Below are 22353 nucleotides of genomic sequence, written 5' to 3'. Positions count from 1 at the left end.
GGTTATTACCCCTGACAGTCACAGGCAAGGAAGTCTCCAATGTGTGTTTGACTGAGTTAAGGTGCCTTTGATTCAAACTTCTCTTTATTCCATTTAAACTGCAGATCATTTCCATTCACAGTGAGAGGAAACTAAATAATTCAGTGCCAGACAGCAGCACTGATGCAGCTGGAGGTATGGAATGCCTTTACCATGCAGAAGACATGGCCTAGTCTGCTTGAGAGGAGGAGGGAGTTTTGGGAGATGCAGGACCTCTCTGGGTTGCACGGAGCTTTGACCCACAGTAACAAATCGTGATGGAGCAGCTAGAAAAATGCACATGGTTCTTTATAGACTGAACAAGGGCCACTTGCTATCACAATCCCTAAATCCCCTCTCTCTGTGTGTTTAATAGCACAGATGTCTATAATGTAAATGCCAGCTGATTATCAGAAAACATATTTGCTGAGCAGAGACAACTTTGCAATAATCGAACACCAGAGATAAACACTGACTCTATGGTTTTGTAACCATAGGTTTATAATCTGCACTGTACCAAAATAATAAATGCCCCTCAAGAAAACTCTTTTGCCTCTGGATCATGGTGCAAATCCAAGCTGAGTCCCCGAAACTGTGGATATCTAGTGGCTTTTACCTTGCTTCTGTCGGGGATATAGATGGAAGTCTGGTTCCTGGATGACATGCATTGTGTCTTTCTAATTCTTCCCTCCTGTTGCTGTGGATGGTCTTTCACTCAACTTTCAGCATGACTTCTAGCACAAAGCATGGCCAGAAACATGTTGTCCACAGCACCCAGCAGCCCGGAGCCTGCCTTCATCCCGCTCCTCACCTTGCAGGGATGTAGTTCAGCGTTTGGAGGTGAGCATGGGTATTATTTACTGACATGCAAAAGAAAGCTGGGGAAGCCTCTAGCAGGTTTGCTATTGTTCCCAGCTAAATGACCATCACCTGGGCAATTTTCTTTGAGACAGTCATCTGTGTATTCCTTTCATAAAGATCCCTCTGTACACAGATAGGAGCACATGGGCTTCTGTTCGTCCAGCCTTTGTGCTGAACTGCAGCTCTGCTGTGGGCTTTTTTTCTATGCATCATTTAAAATAGCACAGAGTTAAACATCTATTTTAAAATAGCTTTGTTAAAAAAAGAAAAGCTTACTCCCCGTGGCAATCAAAGGAAGAAAGAATAACCTCTCCTCAGCACCCACCAAGTTCCAGGTGAAGGGGACTGTGTGTGAAATAAACACGGTGCCTCGGCCTGACACTTCCGATGGGGTCAAGTTTTCCCTGCACCATAATGAGGTCTTGTTAGGAATGTGGGAGCAGTGAGGTATGCTCCTTTCTCTTGGATCTCTGCATTTCAAGCTACCTGCAGGAGGAGTGCGGTTGGGGATGGGAAGGAAAAAAAATTACTTGTTAGATATTTCTACCTTGGGCTTGGATGTTCTGAGGATAAAGCAGTGAAGAAAGAAAAGATGGGGGCAGGGGTAGCAGGAGGCCAGGCAAGCTCTGAAAACAGTGCTCATCTTCCCCTTCTTTCTTCTTTTGTGCCAATCTTTGTTGGTGCCTCCATTAGATGTTTTAGCTTCACTTTCTGTGATGAGGAACCTGGGAGATGTGTTGGCAAAAGCTTTGCTTTCCTGGCAATAAGAAGGCTATACAGATTTGGGGGCTCTTGTGGCATCTAAGTGGATGGGGAGGGGGAAGGAATCCAAACTTTCAATCAAGCCCTGCCAACTCTTTTCCATTCAAGAGGAATGAGGCTTGCCTTGTTAAAGGCAGAGCGTGAGTGAGAGCAGGCAGCATGCCAAGAGCCATTTGAGAGGCAGGTGAGACTTTCTGAAGTAAGAAATATCCATTCCACTCTAAATTGAAGTGTGTTAAATAAAGATGCTGTTCAGTGCTAATAAGGTAGGGAGTGAGCTGGAGAGCACAGCTGGGGTTACGGCTCTCAGAGAGCACAGAGGACCTGCGCTCGGATTTGGCCGCGGCTCTCGCTGCGTGCAGGGAAATGAGCTCCAGGCAGGTGTTGCCCTACTTCCTGAGGATGCTCATCGGTCAGCAAAGGCATGGTTTGCTTGACTTAGCTTTTTTTTTGGAGCATTTGAGCCCTAGGGTGGGAGTGATGGGGGTTGTGGAGGTCACAGCTGAGTGTGCAGAGGGACAGGGCTGGGTTTGGAGCTGGCATGATGCGGAAAGCTGCAGTGATGGACTGCAGCATTTGGACTTTCCACATAGGGATAGGGGAAGCTGGCACAGCACCTGCTTTCATTAGGCTTTTCTTTACCTGCAGGTCCCAACCCTCACCAGGAGAAATGCTCTAAATTTTTTAAAAAAATTTAATTTTTAATTTATCTTCTTTTCTAAAACGCTGAAACATGGAAGAGAAGATGCAAATTAACACATAAATCCAGGTTGGAGGGTGTCACCAAAAAGATAGGTATTGCACAGTAATTAAAAAGCATGAAATTTTCCATGAGATATTTGTTAGTGTGCTCTAAATAGCCAATTGCTGTTCCTTAAATATTCAGTAATTACTGTGACTGGATGCAGTTTGGCTTGGAATTTAATAAGAGCTTACTGGAGAGTCTATTAGATCACCAGGAGGCCGGTGGGATAATTTAACAGTAGTGCCTGTCTCTGCTTATTGATTGTGTCCAGAAGGCAGCGCAGTGGTGTCCATCGATAGGGCAGGAGAAGGGAGCACGGGGCACAACCTGCCCCTTGCTTCACTGCCAAGGGGGCTGGGGTGAGCCCTGGGGGTGCTCATCTCCGGCCTGTGAGGGACTTTGTGCTCCACAGAGCTCTTCTTCCCAGAGCTCTCCCTTGATTTTATCGGCAGAGCAGGAAGGTGCAGGGGTGGGGATGTGTGTTTGCTTGGGTTTGTGCAGCTCTGCCTGAGCTGACCCTGGCGCTCAGGGGAGCCCTGTGCTCTTTGCAGTAAACCTGAGGCTGCTTTGCCTCTGCTATCCCGATATACTGGATCCTTGAGGTCTGTTGCCAAACCCTCCTGCCCTCTTTGTGTGCATATTAAGGACGAGGAAACACACCCTGGATATTTACCTCATGACATAGTGGAGAAAGACTCTTTGGGAAAAAATGCTATTTCCATCCTTGCTGGCTGGTGGTTTGGAAAACATGAGCTGCCAAATACACGTTTCCCTGAAACAATACAGGGCCTAGGAAATTACCCACGAACAGGGGATGTTGCCTGGGCACAGCTGTGCTGTGGGTCAGCTCCAGGGCAAGGGAGGCTGGTGCGGGTGGGCAGCTCTGCTGGGCTGCCACAGGAAGGGGCCCCATTGTCCAGGTGGGTCCTTTGTGAAGTTACTTCCAGGCTTTGTCTTGGATTGTTTCCAGGATGTCCCTGGACACCTTCTGGAAGTTGGCTCAGCCTAGGAGCTGTGCCCAAATGGCAGCAGGGATCAGACTGCCCATTCCCAGGCAGAACCTCCCGGCTGGCTCTGCACTCCTGAGCATCTCCATGTGCCTTCTTGATGTACTTCAGGGCACGCATCTCACAGCAACAGATGATATTCCTCTGGCAAGCTGCTGGGCAGCCCCCCAGTCATCTGAGATATTTAGGACTGAAAAGTTTACCAGCCCTACTTTGCTGCTGTGTCTTGCTCGGTGCTTTGAGGGGACGGGTAAAGTGCCCTACTGAAGGACTGGCAGGTTGGTTCCTGCCAAAGGCTGAGCTTGTGCAGTCCTGGTTGCTCTTAAAATACATGCTTGGGAGACATGCTCTGCTCTCAGACAGGAAGGAGGCAAATTCCTTTATCATAGCTCAGACCTGCCCACCCAGCTCCCAGCACCAACCAGGATAAGTCCAGTATATCTAAGCAATGACTGCAACATCTCTTTATGCCTGGAAGCGATAAGCTCTGGTTTAAGGCCATAATAGTGGATTTTAAATTTCTATTTCCAAACATTGCTTCTATAATTAGGTGGTTTTGTATTGTGTGCCTCTCTCACAGGAATGGGAAAAAACCCAACAAACCTGTGAGATATTTTTGCACAAGTTCCTGCCCTCCAAAATGGAAAAACAGACTTGGGGGCTGAAACAACTCCAGCTGCTCAGTTAATTCCATTGTTGCAAGTGAGGAACAGCCACTTCAGAAAGAAATGCTTCTTTTAATTGCAAACCAGTTTTCCATGATAATTTATTGCTTTTTCCTCCTGAATGAGATTTCATCCTGACCTCAAAACCACAGCCCTTTGGATCACACAGACAAGGTGTCACAGGATTCTTTTCACTCAGGGAGGGAGACTCACTTCCACAAGAATTCCTCTATAATCCCACTGCTTGAGCTACAGTTGCCTGATCTTTCAGACACATAATCTAAGTGGACCTGCATCACTGGAGCCCAATTTAATGCCAAGCCATAAATTGAAGGATCAGGAGTGCCCAGCCACAATGAAGCCCTGTTCACAGGTTAGGGAGTCCTGGCCGAGCAGCCCTAGAAATTGAACTGGGGGACTGGACTAAATCAATTTTATTCACCCTAAGGACAGTGACACTACTAAAATGCATAAAACAGAAAAGGGCAGGATTTCCCATTACCATGAACCTAGATAACGGGATGAGCCATTCAAAAGTGCAGTCTGACCTTTTCTAGCTGTGATGTCCCAAGTGCTGGCTTCACTCTCTGTCTGTTCCCTTTATTCCCTTTTCTTTTCCTCCCCTCCCCTCCCCTTCCCTTCCCTCAGCCTGAGTAGTTGTAATTTTAGGCTCTAGGTTAAAAAGAAATGATGGTCCTGAAAAGGGAAATGGCTTCTATACAAATCTTAGAGTGGAACTGAATCAGCCACAAGTCCATTCCTTGGCATGGAACCTGGATAACCTTAATGCAATGTAGGTACTCATGGGAAAGGGAGGGAGGAGACCAGTGTTCTCCTGAAGGAATATTCCATGTATGAGATCTCACTGGGACCTCAGGTGGAGAAAGAAGGGCAATGGGGTGAACATCTCCTGAAAGAGAATGCATTGTGCCACCCTTCTGCCGAGTGCTTTGTGGATTATCTCCCCCTTGCAGGAGAAATCAGTGATGTGGAGCTCGAGCAAGTGCTCATTTCACGCTCAGTGTAGCAGTTCCGGAGTGGAAAGGGACAGGGAAGATGGGAGCTGATGCCATGAGCCACGAGCCTTGCTCTCATAACTCCAGAGCTTGCTCATGGGACAAAACTCCACTTAGTACAGGGGGAAAAGCAAGCTCCCATGAAGCTTGCCATGTCTCCATAGGAACAAAACCACTTGGATGACATGGAATATGCACTGTTCTTCAAGCAAAGCAGTTCATGCAAGGAGGCAAAGAATGTGGCTCAGGAAAGGCCTCCCACCCTGGCCTTCTCCCACTGCTCAGCACATCATTGCCTGCACCTCTCTGTGGCTGCCAAATGTGACTGGAGTATGTCTGGGTCAGGGATGCCCTGGTGCAGCAGGAAAGCTGATGGATGCTGCAGATGGCTGCAATGGGGCTTGGAAATCCACGGCCTGGGAATAACCCTGGCACAATTCTTGATCCCTGGGAAAGCACTGCTACTCCTGCTTCAAATCATGACCCTGCAGCTGAATCTTTGATGGAGGACGCACGGGGAGTTTACCAAACAAATTGTGTGTACATGTACACTCATACCCCACACACATCAAAGGCATCTTCTGTGGAATTTCTCCTACCCACAGTATTCTTGGAAATTGCCCCTCTGCCTGAAGAGTTTGCAAACAATAATGACTGGCCCTTGTTCAAAACACTAGCTGTAGCTGGTGGGAGATGGCTCACCACAAGGCAGTCAGCAGAGCAGTCTATCACAATTCAGATGTGGCTCGGTCAAATTCAAGGCAGTATAAGATGTGGAACAGATTACAGGCTGGATCATATAAGCCACAAACCACATTAAAAGCATAGGGACAACAATAGATATTCTGCTCTCACACTTAAACATGATCCTGAATGAAAGGATTTCCCCTGCCTCCAGCCCTTCTTCCCCTAAAGCAGTATTTCTGTCTCCAGAAAATGCCATCCAGTTGCATGAAGAGCCTTGGGAACCGTGAGCATCTTTGCATAACAATGTCACGTCAAACAAATTCCTGCCTGCTCCTCGTCTACCACCTGATGTATTGTGCCCCAAAATGGTTTTGACTACCTGCCACCTCAGCAACACCCGCTGGCTATGAAAGTAGCAATTGCAGAGGCAGCTGTGAAAATGAAAAGTAAAATGGGGTGGGAGAAGGAGGGGAAAAGCCAGCTCCATGGTGTGCTGAAGTGTTGGGAGGATGGAGGGAAGAGGAAAGCCAGCTGGGGATAGGTTTTGCCTTCCACTTTCCAAATGAGAGATGATGTCTCTCAAGTGCCATACAAATGAGCAATGGTGTGGAAGGGCTTTCTAATCATTAGTGATTGTTAATCAGTTCATTAACAGTGATGGTCGGCATTTTTTAAGAGGGACGAATTGCTTTCCTCCAGAGAGTAGAGCCTTCTCTTTCTGCGGCCCTACCATTATTTGTGGATGTGTGTATAGGGGCAGCAGGATGAAAAAGAGGGTGTTTTGGTGCCCAGGGCCTGACACTGAGCCACTGCTTTGGTTCTGGCAGCACCCTCAACCCCATGGGTGCTGTGTTGGGTCCCTGGGAGATGGGGAATCAGGGCTCCCCAGCATGTCTAGAGCAGATGTAATTAAAGCCTTCTCTGCCTGCCACAGAGCATATGGGACATGTTAGCAGAGTAATTAAATTTTGTGAAGTGAGTCTTTGCTGGAAAGCTGGAGGGTGGGTCGGTGGGACCAGGGAGAGCAGCAGTGCTGCCTCTCACCACCTCCGGCCCTCACTCCAAATTGCTCCTTGTGTGACAAGTTGAGGAAATAATTAAGTGGTGGCTCATTTGCATTATTTGTTTAGTTTGTACATATTAAAAAATACTGAGGTAAATGGGCAAGCTGTACAGATGTTGCAGATGAAACAGAGGCTTATTTGTGTGTGTGTGACTTCTGAGCAGAAAGGCAGATGTGGGGACTGGAGAGCAGAAGGGGCAGAGAAGGGAGTGGGCTGAACAGAAAATCTGGTTCTTGCAGACATGGGTAAAATACATGCAGTGCACAGTAAATGTGCCAATTAGTGGAGGTACAGGAGGATGGAAACTGCTCATGAATTGGAGTCAGTGCATGTCTGTGGTGAGGAATGGAGGGAGAGGGATCACAAAGGCTGGAAGGGTTGGTTTGCAGGTTTCAGAATAGGACATGTCTTTTCTTTACCAGGTGAAACTTTCAGAGAAAAAATCTTTACAGATTAAAATTACATTTTGACACAGTCTTTTTCACTTAAATGAGAGAGGGCCTCTTTTTTAGAACAATAATAAGGTCAAATAATAATTCAGTTTAAACAAAATTCCTGTCAGGATTGAATGAGTCATTTGTAGTTGTCCCACACTGAATGTTGTTTTGTTTTACTTTCCCTCAAAGCTGAGATTTGAGGCAAATCATGCTCAGTTTATGCATCATACTGTTTTCTTTGGTCCAAATCTTTTGGTTTCCCCTATTGAAGTTGGTATTCACCCCACACTGTGTTTGTGCAGCTCTTACAAAGGAGCCAGTTCTCATAAACACCCAGCTTCCAGCAGTGATGATTGTGGAGCTTACTAATACATGGAATGGGTTTATTTCTCCTGAGAACACATCTACAATGACCTACCCTTTTCTCTCTGCAAGATGCTCATAGAGCAAATTGTGGATTGGGAAGGCTGGAAAATGATGACCAACCACTGACCTCTCTGAAATAATTGCTGGCTCCAAAGCTTTTGTTTGGGGCAGTGGTGAGGAAAGGGGGTAGGTTTGCTCCTGCACTACTGGGACATGGCATTCCCTGTCAGGCACAAGCACGGGGCAGCTTTCAAACAGCTCAGGCAGTTCTGTTTGAAGACGTGCTCCCTAATTACCCTCCTGCTTGATGAGAGTGACAGCCCACTGTGCCAGCCCTAGCTGTATGGCTGCAGGTCTCCCATCACCCACTGGAAGCTGAGCTGGGCAGTGGGATGCAGGCTCTGGCATCCCCTTCTCCCTCCTTCAGGGCACTGCCCCCCTCGTGTTCCAGCAGCCTCAGCTGACAAAGCCTGAGCACTGCCTTGCTGTAGGTCAGGTGTGACACTGTACCTGTGACGTGTTCTGGGTTTTGAAACACATCTGAGACGTGAGAGGGAAGGGAGAGGGAGTGGGATGGGGCTTTGCTTTGGGAAAACCCTCTTGTAGTGTCGAATCCTCTGAACTGCTGAGGCATGGAAGAACAACACAACAGCAATGTTTACTTGGTGTACTGGAAAAATTGCTCTACCCAGTTGTCCACAGGACCTTGGATCACCTCAGCTGCCTGAGAGAGACAAACCCACATGTACAGGCAAACCCATTCTTTTTCCCTATTCTGAAAGTGATGATGAGGCAGGAGCAAGGCTTTAAGTGAATGAGTGACGCTGAAAAGTGGGGTCACAGCAACTGTTTGCCAAATGAACTCTGTCTGGCTTCATATTCGTTTAGCATCTGCTGCAGCATCTCCTTTTCTGGAGATCCCTTGCTTCAGCTGCAGGGGGTAGCTGTGACTGAGGGCATGAATCTCCTCATATTGCCTCCAGTTCTCTCCGTCAAGATATTTTTTCATTGAAAATGAAACATGCACATATCAAAAATACTCCTGACCCAAAAAAAGCACCATTGGTAGTTTTGAATGGGGAAAAGTTCAGGAGGTTTCAGTGTTCTTTTCCCCTTGTTTTCAGTTAGAAGTTATAGACTGGAGACTCCCCACAAGTCATTAAAGCTCCTACATTTAGCATCGATTCTTCCAAAATACTGTCTTCCCCAAAGGGTTTGTTCATCTTTTGGAAATGCTTCCCTTGGTAGTTCCTCTTGCCTCTCCTGGAAGCTGCTCCTTTATCTAATTGCTCAGCAAGAGCAGAGCTTTCCCTGCACCCCATCTCAGCTTGGTGGGTTATGGTTTAAGGTTGTCAGGCTTGTAAGTCTGCAGTAATAATGGATACTTTGGAGACCTGCAGTGAATGGATTTAGATCTTGTGTGCTCCTCCAAACTTCCTGGCCTCCAGACACTCACTAGTTCAGTGTGCTCAGGTATTCTTGGCTGTCCTTGGGGTACAAAAGGGACCAGACCTCATGATCTCACCTGGGATCCATGGCAGCCTGCTGATCTCCAGTGCCTGCTGTAGGAGCATGGTGTGAGTTGTGCCAGCCCAGTCTGACGTGTGCCCTGCTTGCCACCGTGTGCTGTGGCCAGAGAAGCTCTGCCACATGTTGGGAAATCCAGGTTCAGTTTGGGAGCTGGCTTTGCAAGGATGCTGTACCCAAATACAGAGAGGAGCAGGGTCTCACCACGGCCATAAGGCTGTGCTTGCTGCCCCTCTCCAGTAGCACATGGGTGTATCTGGGAATGAGTTAAAGCTGTCAGAGGGCTCCTGGCTGTGTCAAAACACACAGTGAGTGAAAGACACCATCCCTTCTCCTCCCTGCTCCCAACTCTATCAGAATTAAGGGGATCAGCAGCACTTGTACATGGCAGCACCATGTCACCCCTATAGTTGCTGGCTTTTTAGGAGTCTGGGGCAGATCTGTTTTGTGCACCACCTCTCCAGCAGCAGGGGCTGCAGGACCTTCCTAGCCTAAGGGAAGACTCCCTCGCTTGAACTGCACACCAGAAGGATGGAGAGAGTTTGTTTAATGAGCATATGCCTCGTGTGCTCTGGAGGATGAAGCTGCAAGTATCACCAAGTTGTGGGTAATTTCCTACTGTGCCAAAAATGAGAGGCAGCTGTTGACACATGAAGATGGATGAGAAGGACATGATGGACAGAGTCACCTTGGATGGGGTGATGTGGCACAGACAAGTGCCTTTCCTGCACCTGAGGTGGTGCTGCTTGAGATGTCCCCATCTACAGAACTCCTGGTTTCTCCTTGTGTTGGCTTAGATGGCAAAAACTTCATGTACAATTTGCTTTGCAACATGCCAGCCTGGCAACTGTAGTGAGAGAAATGGGGAGCAAAGAAGAAATATGTAACTAGGTCAGTCTGCTCCACATTACAGCTTCATCCTTTACCCAGGGAGGAGTTGTGGTCTTTGCCCGCCTCTCACTGTTCCCATTCAGTCACTTGATGGGGTTTCCAGCTACTTTGAGCCTGCAACCTTCAGATCAAGACTTTTTCTTTTTTTTTTCTTCCTTAACTTGGCTTTCACGTTTGACTTTGTTTCTTTCAACCTGTGTTCAGAGGCTCACAGTGGAAGAAACCTTTTGCTGTATTTAATTGTAAAAGTTCCTTCCCTATAAGAGTCTTGGCAAACTGGGCTGGCTCAGTGGTTAGTTCTTTGCTCTCCTCCTTGCAGGGGCAAAGTTCAGTTACTTAGCATCTGGCTGCTTGTTCCTTAATCCAAGAAGGAGTTTTTAATCACAGCAGGACTGGATGGTTTGGCTTATTCACAGCAGGCCTACAATGCCAATTGCCATTAGGTCTCTTGTTCGAATATGGCCTGGATTGTTAGCAAAGTTTTAACTGTTTTGTGGCCAGGGCTGAGGAGTCGCTGGGCTCAGGCTGTCTGCTGGTGGGTTCATGTGCCTGTTCAGTAAGCACATCCATACAAGGAGCACCAGGGCATTTCCCATTGCCCTTTTTGTAGCCCCCCACTCTTTGTTTGTGCTATTTGCTAAAGACCAAGGCACGCATGGGATGGATGAGGTCAAGCCCTTGAAGATGTTGTTGAAGGCTGAGGGATGCAGACAGGGACTAGTGTGTCCTCCCTGTGCATCTGGAGGCAGAGAGCCTCCTGCCTCACTCATCCCTCTGCACATTCCCCTGTGGCCAAATGAGCAGAGCTGTCCTACTACGAACCTTTCCATGTCCCTTGTGTAAAGCCCTCCCACACAGCATTTTAGCTCCCCCCACTGAGGCTGCAAACTTCCCCTTCCTTGTGGTAATCCCCACTGATGCCTTCTTGTGTTGTCCTCCTTTTCTTCTGCTTTGTTGGACCAAAGCTGGAGAGACAAAGCGGCCCAGCCAGGCTGGCTTGATTGGCTTTGGAAACACTGCTGGCTTGCTATCGTTAATACTATCACCAGTATGAAAGTAGAGATGGCACATATGGGCTGTTAGTAAGCATGTTAATTATGGAGAGGTGCTGCTTTACTCACTGTGGGCTAGATCCTGCCCTCTGGCAAGTGGCACTGTCATCACTCTGTCCTCCCTGCAAATGGGTGCCGCGGGCAGAGCGCATCCTTCCGTCGGTCCATATGTGCACCTGTGTCTGTGTGGGGAAGCTTCTTCCTTCTCTGGGACTGGATCTGACAGCAAAAGGTGGCAATACTTTGGGTAAGGCACTGGAAGTCATCAAGAAGAAGAGCTCTGCTTGTCAAATATTAGTGAGCATTTTAGAGACAAAGCCAATTTTTTCTTGTTCTTAATGATTCTAGTAGAACACAGGCTCAGACAGTATTTGCAAACCATGGGGAGAAAAAGATTTAAAAACAACAACAAAAGAGCATTAGCAGGAAATAATCTCATCAGCCCCAACTCTCCAGCAGTGCTGAAGACAAGAAAATGATGCCTTTTTATTAGCCTTATTGTCTTTAATTAAAGCATTCAGCAGAACCCTCTGATAATGGACTGCAAGTGAGGTCGGCAGCATTTGTAATAACACAATGCAGAGTTCAATTAAGTTGTACTTTTGTAGCTTTTCATCTCCAGTTTAAACAAGCTCATGATATATACAGAATGATTACCTTTGTGAGCTAGGGGAAGAGAAGCGGGGCACAGGGGCTTGGGAGACAAATCACTTGTTGCTGCATAACTGATGCTGTAAACCCCCTCCATTTCCCCCCACAGCATTTTCGTGTGTTCAGCCAGCTTGTAGGGCTGGTTGTAATTTGGCTGCTGTACTGCAGCCATTAGGTATGGCTTCCTATACCACAGTTTCCTATCACTGTGGGTAACCACTGCAGGTTTCCTAAGCCTGAACCTTTAAAAAATATATTTTGGTGGTTGCAGTACCTAAAGAACTCCAAACAAACATGGGGATCAGAGATGGCAGAAGAAAAGGTCAGAGGTCCAGGTATAACCATTTGAGCTGAAAGACTGTGGATGATTGACAAGCAGTTGATATTTGCTGCTCCTTCTTTCCCCTGCTTTTTTGAATTATTGGTCATAAAACACCCTGCAGTCACACTCTTGCTGTGTCAGAGAGAGAGAAGCAAAGAAAAGACCCACATGGCTAACAGTTAACTTTATCTTCACCATTAAGTAATGCTAAATTAGAATGAAATCACTCTGGTAATACAGGTGACAGCTATATGGAGACCAAATGAATTCCCTATGATCAGTGCCGTTAAAGAGGCACATCGGCAGAATTCATGATGACGGGGCACTTACTGTGCATATAACTCATGTGCACACGCAGGAAACTCATGGTAAATCTGGCTGGTGGTTTATGTCAGGCTTTATAAAAAAAAAAGTGGCTTTTAAAGCCTCTGCTCAGTTTCTCATGTCTCCAGCCCTGATGTAAATTTGCAATAACTGAACTGCACTGCTAACCTGCTCCGGTGGGGAGGAAGGGATGTGAATGGGAAGCAGGGACTTCACTGAGGCTTCTAGAAGAGATTCTGGATGCTTCCATCTCCCATGCTGAGGCTGTCTGGGCTGTGCAGCCTTGTGCTGCTGCCCAGAGATGGTCATTCATGGCCTGGGACAGCAGCCATCACCAGTGGGAGTGTGCTCCTTGGATGGAAGTGCCAGCTCACAGCAGCCAACAGCTCCCTGAGTACAGCTGAAGAGCCGAGTCTGACCTGGGATGCCTACAGATAGGGATTGCCATGAAGTTAATGTGGGACTGTTTCTGGGACACTTATGGCCCCTACTGATTGCTGTAGCCTTATACAAAAGAGAGGATTGAACCGTGCTTGACCTCCATCACAGCTGTCCCCACAGGCTGTGTTACTTGCTTCCATAATGTGAAAAAAACCAGGTTTTGGATAGGGGTTTATGCCCACAGAGCTTTAGCATGTGGGTTGTCCTTGCTATGATGCTGGGGCTGCCATAGTGGTATAAGTCAGTCGGTGCTTATGGCACAAGAAAGTCCCTTCCCCTGTGCTGATGTTATGCTGTGGTACCCCCATTCTTTGTCAAGCAAGGACAGTACCCTCTGCATACAGGCAAAAATTACAGCAAGATACAATTATCTCTGCCTCCTTACATCCTGGTTATACCTGAATACAGTTAATTTTTTGCGTTTTTTTACCATCTCTCACGTAGTGCAGCTATGTGCTGTTCAGCTCCACCCTAGAAAAATAGCTTCAATAAAGTGCATTTCCCATACAGGTCATATATTGGTTAATCCATCCTTTTGGGAGAACTTCCAGACAGGAAATGTGGAGGCAGAGGAAGTTGTCCCAGCAGAGCACAACAATGGTTAAATGAAATCCAGCCCTGGCTCTCACTACCTGCCATTGTTCCTGAAATTAAAAGAGAAAGCAAAAGGACTGAGCTGCACCGGGGCCGTGTCACTGCCGGTGCCGAGTGCTCCATCTCACAGGGTAGCTGTTGGCAGCTTTATCCTGGAGAAGGTGAGTCAAGTTTTATATGATAACGTCTTCTGTGATTCAACAACCAGTCTTTTTCTGTCTTCTTTGGCTAAAACAGTAGGGCAGTGCCATACCTATGCTATATTCTAGTCAAGGCACAATAGGTGGGTAAAGGGGGACACTAATGTGCCCAGCTCCCTTCATTCATGGTGTTAAATGAAACAGTAAAAGGGAAAAAGGAAAACACATTGGAGCTATCTAGAAAGAGAACTGACCTCTGGTAGATTTTAGAGTTCAAGGAGGTACAAAAGGGGCTGCCTCTCACTGTTCCCCTTGGATCACGTAATTCACCAAACCTGTTTGGGCTTGTGGATATGACTTTGTGTGGTCATGGCAGGAGTGACTTCTGTGCAGACCCGGTCTGTCGCGTGCTCTGCATGGCTTTGCTGTTATTGCACCCTGACTGCTGCTGAGACAATTTCTTGCCTATTAAAATGCAGTTACGGCCTGGAAAGTGATAGTGTAGGAATGGCTTATCAGTGCTCCATAGCTATTTGCTCCAATCATCCGTACCAAAGGCCTGAGAATGCTCCCACAGAAGCCAATAAGACTTTTACCATTGACTTCAAAGGCAGCAGAGAGCAATTTAGCTGCTGCCACCAGACAAAGCAGGTTAGGCTACAGCTGGTACTTCCACAGCTAACTTGGCTCTGAAATCCTGACAATCCAAATGTATTTTTGCTACATGGGATGTTTAAAAATAGACAAGACAAAGTAGCGGGGAAAACAGATTGCTGGGAATATTCCCTCCCTGGTAGGAGAAATGGACTAGCTGAAGCTAGCAGGGCTTTTCCATCTCCAATGTGTGCGAGTCTATGATTTTTGTCAGCAAACTAAGCACTTCTGAGCCCGAGGCAGCACAGAATGCCACTAAAAGCAATTTAGAGGTGCTGGTATCATAATTTCTCAATCCAAAAGTAACTTCTGGTTTTGCATATATTGTAGGGCTCTGGAAGATTCCCCTGAATCCAGTAAGATGCAGTGTCTTAAGTGGAGGTGATTCCATAGACGCGAACTGTAAGTCACAATAATGTGAAAGTCTTGAAAGGGCTGCTGTCCCTGCTGCCTCACGGGAGCAGGATATCGAGTGCACAGTGTTGGGGAAGATCAAAGAAGTAGCTACAGCTAATAAATCACCAATAATGGGTGACTTTGTCTGCCCACATATAAGCAGGCCAATGATGTTTAGTGAATCAATGTCTCAATACTTTAAATTATCCTCAGAACAGTTACTTTGAAGGCATGAAAGACTAAGGGTGGGTTTTTATTTTTTTAAAATTTTGTCTTGAGCAACATGGAGAATGTAGATCAAGTCAAATAGCTTCCTACATACAAGGGATCATTGTCTGGCTGTTTGTCACCCTCACGGACTTCATTGAAACTTGGTCAGGAGCTCCAGTGTTCAGAAAGGAGAAGCTAAAAGAAACTGAAGAGTAAAAAATGAAGCTCAAAAGTCAAACCCCTCAGACTATATATAAAGGCAGTTTACTCAGCCCGTGTATATTTTCAGGGTGAAGCAAGAGTGCTGTGTGAATGACAGAGGGAAGGGATGCATAAGCTGTATAAATACCATTTTCTAGAAATGGAACCAGTCTGGAGTATTCAGGAGAATATTCAGCAGACCTGGGCAGGGCTCTGCTCTCTGCACTCTCTCTCCAGTGTGGGATTATTCCGGCAGGAGAATGCCCTGGCTGAAAGCTGGAGGTGCTCCATCATTTCAGCAGGTGATTGCAGAGCAGCCCCAGCTCTCTCCACTGCTTGCTCAGCCCTTCTCCTGCAGCCTGGGCTGGGGACTCACCCCCGTGGAAGAAGGGCCAGGGCACCCACCTCAGCTCCTCAAAACACTCTGCTGGCGCACTGAAGTGGACTCAACACAAACCTGAGTGTTTCATTAGCCAGGTTTTCCAGCTGGGAGGAGAGGCTCTGATTGCATTGACCTTAATGTGAAATTAGAGCTGTTTAAGCAGGTAACAGGCAGACAGCTGGGTGCAGCCATGCGATGGAGGCGTTTGTCTCTATTTGCAGACAAGCTGTGTGTGTGTTTCCGTTTTGCTCAACTTTTGCTGCTTGTTTATTTAGTTAATAGGAGACAGCAATCTGCCTCATAGGGCCATGCAAACAGCAGAGCAGAGAGTGCCAAAGGAAGGGCTTTTGTTAAACACTTGCTGGCCTTATGGCATGGCTTGTGTTTCACCTGCATGCAAGAGAGCTGGAGGGAGATACTTGCACCTGGTGGAGCACATCCTGTCTTCCTCCATCAGCCTGGGTACAGGACTATTTTGTTCCCATCCCTGTGCTGGGCTTAGTCACTAGCGAGAGACTGGGCAGTGTGTCACCATCTCCCTGCTTCTCACATCCAACTCCGTGTAGCTGTACTGGAGTTGCCAAAATTTTGGGTGGTTGTCCCTAAGGGGCCAGACAGGAGGAAGTGACCAGACCCTCCCGTCCATGTTAGAGCTTTAGAGAAAGAAAGGAGAAAGAAGGCAGCACGGACAGCTGCTGCAAAACTTCTCCCTCATCCATCTCCACTAATGTTGCATTTCAGGAAAATGCTCTGCTACTGTCTTTTCTTCTGTTTCTGCACCCAACAGTCCTTACTGAGCTTTTGAGTGTCAGTCTTATGGCCTCCTGCTTTTATCCATCAGCCTTAAATGTCCCAGATGCTGCTAAGAAGTGAAACACAGCTGCTGCCTTCATGAGTTACCAATCTTCCCCTTTGGTGGCAGTGAGGTTGTTCCCCAGCATCACCAGCTGTCCTGCCATGGACTGGTGCTGCAGGCTTTTAGCAAACTAAAGATGGACTGAGATGCAGGAACTCCTTTTAGGGGATCATCAGGCAGGCAATAGATTGACCCCTGGCCCTGGGCCTGTATTGCAGGCATATGCTAAACGACTCTGACTGCACTTGCTCACTCCAGTGTAAACTGTCACCTCATCCCCGTGCTGCCCATGTTTCACAGTGTGTTCTTTGGAAGCCTGAATTACTGGCCTAGGCGTATGATTTCTAGCACTGTCCCCAGAAGCCTTCTTTATACTGAGCAGGTATTTGCACATCTGCCTTTTCTTTCCCAGTGCCTTCACTGCTCATATCTGGACCATTTCTTCCCCTGGTGCTCTGAGTACTTTCTTGCAGTGTGAGGGGATTGAATGGTAAATGAAAGAGCAAAGAGAGGGAATCTCCTTGGGAGCTCTCTGAAATTAACCAGGGAAGGAAATGGCAAATATTTCTCAGCAGGCTCTGACCGAGAGACTGCCAGAGGCAGCAAAAGTCTCCCAGAAAGGACTCTTTGTAGGTTTCAGATTGGGTCCCAGTTGTGTAGAGAATGCATTAAGGAGCCCAGCCCCATCGTGCTGGGTGCTGTATGGACACAGGACAGGACAGAATGTGCACACACATACACACATCCCCTCTTGCACATGTACACATTAATTCAGATGCTTTCGGGTCTTCAGTCAACTGTCTATTATGTATTGGCTGGTCCTCTTGGAGCACAAATGAACACATGCTACCTAGTTTATCCTGTGCTTAGTTGCTAATTAGGAGTTTTTTTAGGACATACAATTTGAGGTGTTACCAATTAACTCAATTGTGGACCAAGACCAAAGCTGTGATTTGCTTTGTCGTAGCAATTGAAAGCCAAATAAACAAATAGAAGTGTCTTTTCAGTCTTTCCTCTGCGCTTTAGCACAGCTGTTCAGCAAAATAATAATAATAATTTCACTGTCTACTTTCCAGAACTTTATGTTTAAAGCAGATCATAAAAAATCTCCACATGGTTTACTTTGCCTAATTGTTACAAACTCAGGCTGTAAATCCCAGAAGAAAGACTATATCTTACTTTAAAAAACCCCAAACACACAAAAAAGTCAAACCAAAAGGAAGCAAATGAAGAATGAAATATTTCAGGGTTTGTCTGTCTGTAGTTTATGATCAGAAGTTCTGAAAGAAGCCCTTGGAGAGAAGTGCTTGATGTCCATAGGACTTTAGAGGGGCTCAGTACTCATTTCAATGTGGCTCTTCCGAAAACTGAGTGTAAAAGAAAATCATAGTTGCAGCAAATCAGCATAAATTTGAAGAACTGATTTTTTTCTATCTTTTTAACTTCAGAAGTTTCTTTTCCAGTTTCCCAGGAAGCCACCAGCCACGTGATTTGGGATAGCTTGCTTGTGTTGTACGCTCTCCTGGCAGCCAGTTCCACTTGGAGATGGCCTTGCCCCTCAAAGGCCTCTGTTCCGTGGGAGGAGCAAAGGATGGGAAGGACAGGAGCCAACTGATGAGAATGAAGTGGATCAGGAAAAACAAAATGAAGAGTGTCAAATGCCAGACAGAATACTGACCATGGAGCTGAAGCTGTGGAACTTCATGGGTTTGCCCTCCTTCATCCCGATCCTTCTCTTTTATAAGCCTCTTTTCCTTCACCTTGGTAGCATGAACATGAGTTACAAGGCAACAAATGGAAACAGAGATGCCCGTGGTCCTGCTGTCCCCCTAGCAGGCAGGGGTAAGCTACAGAAGCGGGTGAGTTCTCAGCCTTCAGCAGTTCCCTTCAAAGGTCGCATCTAATTAGGAGGATCCTGGATTTTGACATTATTGATGTTTTTAGCAAGTTGGTCTCTTCCAAGGCAGCAAAGAAGTCCAGCTGGGAACCCATATGGGGAAAAATATATATATTCCATAAACTTGTTATCCCTAGAAAACTTCTTGTATGTACTATGTGTGAGCTCACTCTGTACACCTACTCTTCTCCACAACCTGATTTTAGACATTGCATGACAGATAGCTGATACCTGTCAGCATTTTAATATTTCTACTTGGAACCCACTGTAAGGCAGGTGATGCTCTCTTTTAGAGAGGAAAATATTTTCCTGGTCTCCCCATAAGTTTTTGGTCACCCACAGAAGTCTCAGTCATCAGTGATTTCCGCATGGACTCCGTGGGTGGAGGATCAAATTCACCCTAATCTGATTATTCACTGGAAAACACAACCCAGGTGCTTGGAGATTATCACCAGTGAGTTCCTTTAACACCCTGGCAGTGGCAATACTTGGGCATAGTCCAAGATTCAGTGTTGTGTCAGTTTGAGTTCTAACTTTAAAACAATTTAATTTAGCACAGCAGATATATGTCCAGTTACCTCAGCACAGATGGTGGGGAGTAAGTTATAAAGGTACTGGAATCCTGCCTGAGGTAGGTACCCATATCCTCAGAAACACAGATGGGGTGAAGCAGACAGATCTTCTCCTTCTTCTAATTCTAATATAAGCAGACTAATGGTGGTCATGGGGATGCATCCTGGCCCCAGGAATGCCCGATCCTTAGCTGAGGTGAAGCTACATGCGCTTTAGCCCACCCAGGGGTGGTAAGTGGATGGCAAAACTGCCTAGCTCAAGGTTCCTCATGGGGAGAGGCACTGACAGCACTGCCTGAACATGCACCTGCATCTCATCCCACGCTAATGTAGGCATGAACTGATGTGCTGCAGGCTGAGCCTGCTCACAGCCGAGGGCGGGTGCCCCCAGCCCACAAGAGATGCTGTTACACTGCCAGCTGGGTGCTCTCCTCGACCGAACTGTATCCCCTCACTTCCTACATTCATTCACTTGTCAAGAGTAGGCTCATTTTAACACTGTGGATTCTAAATTTTCTCTGATGTAATTATTGTTTGACACTGCAGCCTTTCCAAGCACCTTACATAAGGATAAAGGGAGAATTAAATATGAGAAGCCTAAAAATAAAACTATTAAAAGGAGGCAGAGGCTGTTTTGTGAGCAGCAGGAATGATGTGGTGCCTCTGGGAACAGGTACGTGGAGCCAAAGGAGATGTTCTGCTTTTAGGCAATCCCTTTTATTGTATTTCAGTGAAGTTCTGCACTTTTCTGAAGTTCTTAGGTGCAGGGCTTTTAGAAATGAGTCTGTTCTTTCTCTTTGCTCTTGCAAAAACCGCGACTTTCATACTATTTCCCGAGTCAATCTTCTTGAACAGACTGCAGCCAAAATTTCCCTTCCCTAATTAACCTGGGATGGTTTTTGAAGAAGTTTTAGCCGCAGAGAACATCAAATTTAGCTCTTAGCCTGGAGCCAAGCTCTGGGCTAAAGAACACATGTCATTTTAGGAATTCATGCAGATGCACCTTGACATCTGGGATGTGATCTGTTGCCTGCACACCTCGCCACTGAGCTAACGAGCAGGAGTGGGCACTGCTGATGCTGCACGTGGAGCGCAAAAGGTTTTTCCCATTCATTCCAGCACTTTTGTCCGAGGTATGTAAATAATTGCAGGAGACTTTTTTGACAAATGCAAAACTCTTCTGCTGGTATTTGTCCATGTGTAACTCAGTCACCTCCTTTTCCCCTCTGGGTTGATTCAGAGGAGAGCTGCTGCAGTATTTCCTAAGTTATGGTCCCAGAAGGGATGGAGTTCTCCACTGAGCTGTTGCTTACCAGAGCTAACTCCTCTGTCATGTGAAAAGGCAGCCAAAAGTAAGTAACACATAAGATTTTATTGTGTGATTTTGGAACGACCTTAGTAGAACCTGGTTCACACACCTCTGGAGATTAAAACATGCTGAGGTTCAGGTATGGAGAGTGGGGCTGGAAGGGATCATGTGCCTCAAGTCAGGATTGGCCAAGTTTCTCTCTGCAGTGACTGTAGAAAAGCTGACTGACGGCATTAGGCAAGAGCAGATGAACATGCAGTGAATGTCTAATTTACATCAGGTCCCTTTATGACTTCATGGTTTGGGCACTCAGCATCTGAGGCATCAGTACTGCAGTACTGTGATCCTTGATGTGTTCTTGAGCTTTCCCTTCTGCAAAGCTGTGACTCATTTTCTCTGTTTGGAAGACACATGGAATGGCCATAGGGAAAGATGTGCCCATGATGGTATCTTTCACAAAATCTAATTCAGAGTGAACAAAGGTGAAGTCTTGATGAGCTACTTGTGCATCCTGTCCAGAACATCTTTAGGAATAATTCAATATGGACGGTTGATGATTCTGAAATGCTGAACCATCACCATTCATTCCTGACATCTCCTTACAAGCCCACTCAGAATCAAAGCAGTTCAAAACCAGGCTACTTTGAACCCTCAAGATTAATTTTTGAGGAACTTTCTGTTGTCCAAGAAATACTTGTGGAAAATAACTGGAAGAATAATTTAGACTAGCAATAGCTTGTGGAAAATTGTAAACATCTGGGACACCACTTCTGAGCAGGAGAAAGTAGGCAAATCTGTTATTATCTGTGACTTACTACTACTTTAGCTCTGGTAGCTGCATTGCTTTTGGTTTGATGGGGCTTTTGTTGGTTTTTTTGGAAGAATTTACTCAACAAAGAAAACATATTTTCCCTCTGGGATAAATTACCTCCCGTAATTGCACAACTCCACTGGTTTTTAATCGAGTCTTTGTGCCCACAGTAAGTGGTCTTTGGTTTTCTGGCCAAACACCAGTACTTGCAAGCTACATGGAAGACCTTTCCTCTGGAGCTACACAGCACCATAAGGTTTGTAGTTCCAAAGGGGCTGATTTGAGCCAACGAGCAGCAGGGCATCGTGTCAAATTCTGCAGAGTATAAGCCTTCACCCGTAGCAATACAACATGTATTTTCTAGCCATCCTATAACGAAAAACGTCTGAATACAAAGAAAGGCTGGCTTGGTTTCCTGAACTGCCATTCAAGAGGGAGGAAAGGCAGGGAGCAAGAGTGATCTTCTGTGCTTGTTTGCCTGTTTGTTCTTAAACCTACTGAGGACCAGTTAAATAGTAATGCTGTTCAACTCTTTGTCAATGAACTCCAGTTACTCTAAAAACGTGGTCATTTCCAGACACATGAGGGACACCAGTAGTGTGTTTTAAATCTGACAAAGTCCTAAGACCTTCCCCATTAATTTCTACACAAACACAGCTATAAGCAGCATGAAGTTTCCCCCCAAGTCTATGGCACAAGGTGGAGCCAAGCTGTCCTCTCATGCTTAACCTAAGATGACCCTGGCAGGGCTGCCAAACCTTCAGGTCACAGAGCTCCAAAGGGAGCATAGCCCATGTGCTGAACTGCTTTCTTAGCAGGGAAGGGGCTCAAGAGGAGCACAGAGGAGAACCCGGTCCCACTTTTCCCTTTTTCCAACTAGTTTCTAAAGCGATGATGTTGAGAATGTTTTTGCCTCCACATCAATAAAGTGGAGCAGTTTTGGTCTGAAATCTCTCAAAGTGTAATTTTACTTTACTTTGCTCTTACCTTTAAGGCTTTGTATTTTTTTTCTTAATTACCAATCAACCACTCTTCAGCTGCAGTATCAGCATGCGGGACAGAGTTGCCTCCAGTGGCTATTTAAATTAAACACAGACCTACTGAATAGACACCAAGTGCCAGAAGATCTCTTTTGGAGGGAGAAGAGGGGAAAAACAGCTTTCCTGTTAACATTGCCAATGTGTTTCTGAACCAAAGGATGACACCTTTCTGACTTCAGGACATTATTGTCTTCCTCTGGCAGAACATGTGTTCTGAAAGCTTATAGCTGTGTCATCTTCAAGCTGACATTTCGTGGGGGTACTGCAAGCAAGCTACAGCCAGCCTGGCTTGGGATTGCACAGGAGACATCCAAGACAGTACATGTAATTCAGCTGATATTACAACCCTGCCAGAGGCAAGGCTGACTCCAGACCCAGCCAGGGCTCTGTGCAGGTTTGCAGGTGAAGCCAACCAACCTTGTGGATGATGCACAGCCAGGGTAGACCCTGGGAAG

At 46.4% G+C, this 22353-nt stretch overlaps 1 long non-coding RNA gene across 1 annotated transcript in view; it reads left to right on the top strand.

The window, feature by feature from the left end:
- Nucleotides 1–13371: 13371 nt before the first annotated feature.
- LOC116449565 overlaps nt 13372–22353 on the top strand; it is a 38909-nt gene continuing 29927 nt past the window's right edge. The window contains exons 1-5 of the long non-coding RNA XR_004242440.1: nt 13372–13591; nt 14555–14626; nt 17733–18128; nt 19724–19871; nt 19979–20090. This is a non-coding gene — a long non-coding RNA (uncharacterized LOC116449565). The remainder of the gene's footprint in view (nt 13592–14554; nt 14627–17732; nt 18129–19723; nt 19872–19978; nt 20091–22353) is intronic.

The sequence above is a fragment of the Corvus moneduloides genome, chromosome 11 (assembly GCF_009650955.1).
Source record: "Corvus moneduloides isolate bCorMon1 chromosome 11, bCorMon1.pri, whole genome shotgun sequence".
Taxonomy (NCBI): Eukaryota; Metazoa; Chordata; class Aves; order Passeriformes; family Corvidae; genus Corvus; species Corvus moneduloides.
Note: the sequence above shows the minus strand (reverse complement) of the source record. Positions and strands in the feature narration are given on the sequence as shown.